Source organism: Dasypus novemcinctus, chromosome 5, assembly GCF_030445035.2.
Source record: "Dasypus novemcinctus isolate mDasNov1 chromosome 5, mDasNov1.1.hap2, whole genome shotgun sequence".
In the NCBI taxonomy this organism is placed as follows: Eukaryota; Metazoa; Chordata; class Mammalia; order Cingulata; family Dasypodidae; genus Dasypus; species Dasypus novemcinctus.
In genome coordinates, this window is record NC_080677.1 from 12649055 (window position 1) to 12655054 (window position 6000).

Genomic DNA, 6000 nt, shown 5'->3' on the forward strand with positions numbered 1-6000 from the left:
GGGAGGGGGAGGGCGGCCGCTGCCGACGGGAGCTTCCTACCTGACCTTTCTCTCCTCAGTTCAGCTTTGAAGTCCTCCTCCAGGCTGGACTACTCCAGCATTCTCAGCAAGCAGACGTCGTCCTTTATTCGCTCATCTCTCAGGGTTTTCTCAGCTGCCGTCTTCCGGCGCCGTGCTGATGACGTCACAGCCTGCCGAGGCCTTTAGTCGCTCGCTCGTTCCGCTGCTGCCCAAGCTCCTTTTCCTCTAAATCCCAGCCCTTTGGGAAGGCTACAACACAAATGAAATTTGACAAGCCTTCCCTCGTTCTTTTCTTGTTTCAAGGCGGCCTGTCTTGTCTTCCTGTTTACGAGGATTCTGCTCATGAATATGGATTTTCTATCTGTCATGGAGGCTTAAGACGTAAGAAGTGGTTATGATTACTGAATCGTTATATAGGTGTTTCTTTCTTCTTATTTCCCATTGTATTCTGGAATAGCCAAAACTAAAACCTGAAGTTAAGGAGACTGGCTAGACCTGGCTCACATTTGTTTATGGCTGTTTGAAACCTAGGCTCGCTCTTGAGTATGCTTGCTGTTGTCGTGGTAACCTCTCAACCTTCCCCTGTTTGAATCCATACAAACCCTAAACTCCTCAAAATCGGGGAAGGCAGATATGAGACAACCTGTCTCCTGTTCAACAAACAAGCGTGCTAATTCCTACTACTTTGCTCTTCCGCTACCAAGTCACAAATGTATTTTGGCCCCCCTAGGCCTTCACAGTTATGTACAGGTTAATCATTCTTACCCCCATCCCAGCCAAGCATTTATGACATGCCACATGCTTACCTATAATATTTGTATTTGCAACCCTTTTGAGACTTCCTTAATGGCTGCAGAGACCATTGCTGTAATCCAACTATCAAAAATTACTGATATGGGAAGCAGATGTAACTTAAGTGATAAGGCCTCTGCCTACCATATGAGAGGACCCAGGTTTGATCCCTGGGACCTCCTGGTGAAAAAGAAGAGAAGAGCCAGTCCCCATGTGGTGAGCTGAGTGCCTGTACAAGTGCCTTCATGGTGAGCCAAGTGCCTATGTGAGCGCCTGTGTGGCGAGCCAAATACTCGAGCAGTGAATCAGTGTCCATGCAAGTAAGTCACGCAGCAAGATGATGCAACAAAGCGAGACGAAGGGGAGAGTCAAAATGAGGCGCAGCAGGGAAGCGGACTTGGTCCAGTGGTTAGGTCGTCCATCTACCACATGGGAGGTCTGTGGTTCAAACCCTGGGCCTCCTTGACCCGTGTGGAGCTGGCCCATGCACAGTGCTGATGGGCGCAAGGAGTGCCCTGCCACGCAGGGGTGTCCTCCACGTAGGGGAGCCCCACGCACAAGGAGTGCGCCCCATAAGAAGAGCCGCCCAGCGTGAAAGAAAGTGCAGCTTGCCCAAGAATGGTGCCACACACACGGAGAGCTGACACAACAAGATGATGCAAGAAAAAGAAACACAGATTCTCGTGTCGCTGACAACAACAGAAGCGGACAAAGAAGACACAGCACATAGACACAGAGAACAGACAACCGGGGCAGGAGGGGCGGGAGGGGAGAGAAATAAATAAATAAAAATAAAATAAAATAAAATGAGGCACAGCAGAGACCAGGAATTGAGGTGACACAATTGACAGGGAACTCTCTCAACATCAGAGGTCCCCTGGATCGCATCCCTCTGAATCCTAGAGGAGAAAGATGAGAAGAGAAGACTAAAAATGAGAAAGAGATGCAGAAGATCACACAGCAAGTGGACACAGACAGCAAAAACAGCAGGTCAGGGATGGGGGGATGGATAAATCTTTTTTTTTTTAAGTCATTGATGCCTAATTACCGATGTCTACAACTCTAGTATTTCACATATCTATTAGATAACAAATATTAGGCCTGCTTAATCAAGGTCAGGTAACCCTTTCAAAAAAATGACTTCTGACATTAGATTGGCCTTTGACTAATATTGGCCTTTGATTAGATCATCCCAAGCACCAACAAGAAATGGTGGATTATATGATAAAGCAGAGGGAAGATTTTGAACCTTTTGTAGAAGATGACATTCCTTTTGAGAAATGTGGCCAGTTTGGCAAAGCCTGGCACTTCTGCAGGCAACAATGCAGTTGTAGCCTTGTGAGAAATCACCCGTGGAAGGTGCTGATCCATCTACTCAATGCCCCTTTGTGGCAGTTTTGTATACAGATAAAAGCAATGTGAGGGAGTTACACATCGCCTATGGGTATGGAGAACATTATGTCAGTGTTCTGAAGATCAGTGACAACTCACAAGCACTTGCACATCACCAGACTCGTTTTCAGGTGCTTCATCAAGAGGAATTAGTGAAAGAAATCAAGACAAAGGGAGTGGATTTTGTAGATGACCTGAGAGATGAAGTAAAAGAGGCTGTCCAGAAAGTTTGTAATGTGACTGGATGATCCAATTTTAATAGTCCAGAATCTGAAAGCGAAAAATTACAATATTGAGCCTGGAATAATTGTCAAGGAAAACCTCGAGTCCAGTGGCCGAGTGCTGAAGCAGTGTGGTCCTTTAGTGGAAGAGGGTGGCAGTGGTACCAGAATCTTTGGAAATTGAGGCTTAAATGAAAGCAGGACTGAAAACAGCCCTGTTGAAGAAAACAAAGCAACTAAAACCCAACTTCCAAAGGCCACAAACAAGCAGCAGCGACTGGAGAAGAAGAAAGTGTAGGAGGAGAGCCACAGTCAGAAATCCCTAGAGAGCAGTAGTCGTCATGGGGACAACAGACACAAAGCAGGTGCGAGGTGGCATGTCTCCTTGCTTTGCTGCTCTCAGCATCTGACTCTGGCCTTCTGGGAGTTGTGTCAAGCTGATGGGAAATGGAATGCTGTACATCATGCTTTCCAGTGAGGTCATCTTTTGAAAAGTGAAACAACCAAGAAAATCCACACATAAGCTTATACGTTTAGTTCCTTCCAAGGTGCCTCTCTTTTTTTTCTTTTAAAATTACATTAGTGATGTGTTTTATTTTATGAAAGTGCAGTGAAGCAATTCATTTTTTTTGTAATATAAACTTAAAAATTAGAGATTTAGATATGGATAATTAGGTTAGGAAAAAACTTTTTAAGTGTAACTTTACTTGCCCTGAAAATTAGCGTTCAGTGTCTCTAAGATCATCCCTTAATAGTTGGGGTGAGTTTTGCTGTAATTGTTCATGAAGTGATTTAGATTAATTGTTAGAAATTCAGAATGACAAGTTTTCTCTCTTTCCCTTTAATTTTCAAGCAGATGTTAACATACAGGGTAGTTTGTAAATTGTCTCCAATTCAGGAACACTTTTAGATATAATTTTCTTCTATCCCAAGTTATTCAGGAAGTAATGCAGGACTGTGACCTATAGTCAGGGTGGAAATTAAACTATTACATTTCCCCTCAAAAAAAAAAAAAAAAAAAAAAAACCAAAGGAATATCTTATGAAGTCAAACTATTCAGCAGGAACTCTTCCATTGTGGCCACTGGCAGAGAGATTGTCAATTGTCTCCAACCAGGGATCTGAAGGAGATGGCAGTAAGCAATGGACCAAACACCCCTCTCCTAGATAAGACATACAGGTGTGACTGGGCCCCCGACATCCATGGGGCCCAGATGGAGAGGACAATAGAGCCCTCAGGTTCTACGTGCTAATATGCCAAGCTAACCCACAGTTCAGCACAGCACATCCCATCTGTTATGCATCATAAGTACCAGTAAGAAAAAGGCTATGTGAGGACTGGTGCTACATTTTGGAAGAATATACATCTGTATATCTATATACATATTCTGTATATCTTTTTCTGTATATCTATATACATATTCTCTGAAATTTCATTTCTTCACACTGCTCAGTCACTCCTCTCTTTTCATTTCAACCTGTAAAACTATGTTTAGTTATTCTTGTAAGGTAGGCCTTGTGTTGACACTCTCTCAGTTTCTGTTTATCTGTGAATAGTTTAAACTCTTTCTCCTTTCTGATGGACAGTTTTACCAGATAAAGAATTTGGGGCTGGGGTTTTTCCCTTTCCATACATTAAATAAATCCTACCAGTGCCTTCTTGCCTCCATGGTTTCTGATGAGAAATCAGCTGTCAGTCTTATTGAGGATTCCTGGTTTGTTATGAATCACTTGTTGCTTTTCTGATTAGGATGTGTTTCAGAGTAGGTCTATTTGAATGTTTCCTGTTTGGAGTACATTGTGATTCTTGGACATGTATAATTATATCTTTCATAAGAGTTGGGAAATTTTCAGCCATTATTTCCTCTAATATTCTTTCTGCCCTTTCCCTTCTCTTCTTCTGGGACACCCATAAGGTGTATGTTTGTTCACTTCATGCTATGTCTCAAATTCCTGAGACACTGCTCAATTTTCTCTATTTTTTGTGATTATTTTTTATTTTGTACATTTAATAATTGAAATTATTTTAAAAGCTAAAAAAGAAACAGTTGAATAAAAACATACATTTCTTAAGTGTTTGATACCTATAATTTTTTTTAAATCATACAATATGTTACACAATATATTTGGTTCATAGTAATGCAGTCATATAGTGTTTGTCCTTTTATGTCTTGCTTGCTTCATTCAACGTAATGTTTTTCAGGTTCATCCATGTTTTCATATGCTTTATTACGTCATTTCTTCTAATAGCTGCATATTTTATTATATGAACATAACACTGTTTATGCATTCATCTGTTGAATATTGAATTCCTATCCTGGGGAATTATGCCACATTCTCTAATGGGACAGCAAGAATCCCCACATACAGGGGCAGTGATTAGTGAAGGAGGATGGACCATTGATGGGCCCTTGATATTGATGACTAATTATGAGCCTTTTCTTTTGAAATTGAAATAGCCTAGTATTATAGATTGCCTAGAATTACCTCCTAAGAGCCTCCTTATTGCTCAAATGTGGCCTCTCACTAAGCCAAACTCAGCACATAAATGTATTACCTTCCCCCTGGCATGAGATGTGTCTCCTGGGGATGAGCCTCCCTGACACTAAGGGAGTAGTACCAAGCACCAACTAGCAATGCAACTAGAAAAACATTTTGACCAAAAGGGGGAAAGGGGAAAGACAAATGAGTTTATATGGCTAAGAGACTTCAAAGTGAGTCAGGAGGTCATCCCAGAGGTTATGCTTATTCAGGATCCTGTTGACTGCCACAGTAAATATTACCTTAAGTAGTGGGACTGCTGAGGGCTCTGGAGACATCCGGACACTATAGGCAGGGCTGACAGCTCAGGAGTTGGGCACCCTGCCAGTGGGCCCTACTTTGGAATTTATGCTCCCCAGTGTGACAGAGTTGGACTCAAGTTGTGGTTTCCCTACACCATGCATGGCTCTTTGCCTTTCTGTTTGAACCTATATGTAGTACTAGAGTTGATAGGCTTATGTCTAAGAGACTTAAATCTTTGGGCTTTCCATGTGCCAGTCAGGCCCTGGATCTCAAAAGAATTGCAACAACTACTCTTCAGTCCACTGGACTCACGCAGGACAACAAGGAAATGATGATGCACAGTGACCATCCCAAGGAAAGGAGTCTACAAGTGCAAGCAAGATATCTCATCCATTTGCCCCATGGAATCTAAGCCCCCTCTCAATTAGAGGCAGTGTAGACATCACCATCCCTGAATCCTCAGATTTGGGGAATGAACAATAGACTAGAGTAGACTTATACTTATTGTATGAGAGATTTATTGTTATTCTAGTGATGGAAGAACTTTTATCATTGATAAGGAGGCAGTGGCCTCTGGAGGATCTGAGGGGAGGAAGAAGGAAAAATAGATGCAATATGGGGGAATTTGGAGGTCATTGAAATTGTCGTAAATGACAGCACGATGACAGATACAGGCCATATATATCTAGTCATAACTTACAAAATTGTGTGGGAGATAGGGTAAACTATAATGTAAACTATAACCCACACTGAGTGGCAGTGCTCCAATGTGTGTTCATTAATTGTAACAA

At 42.1% G+C, this 6000-nt stretch overlaps 1 protein-coding gene and 1 pseudogene across 5 annotated transcripts in view; one reads left to right on the forward strand and one right to left on the reverse strand.

Moving 5' to 3' along the window:
- LOC101447217 (zinc finger protein 596-like) overlaps positions 1-543 on the reverse strand; it is a 56116-nt gene extending 55573 nt beyond the window's left edge. For 2 of the 5 annotated variants that reach the window (XR_009185739.2, XM_071215064.1), the window contains exon 1: positions 41-186. The gene's annotated coding sequence lies outside the window, so the exon portion shown is untranslated. Of the gene's footprint in view, positions 1-40 lie in introns of all 5 variants that reach the window. The other 3 variants (XM_071215065.1, XM_023588291.3, XM_071215063.1) reach the window with 3 other exon arrangements.
- On the forward strand, positions 282-2724 carry LOC101447654 (OTU domain-containing protein 3 pseudogene; annotated as a pseudogene).
- Positions 2725-6000: the final 3276 nt, after the last annotated feature.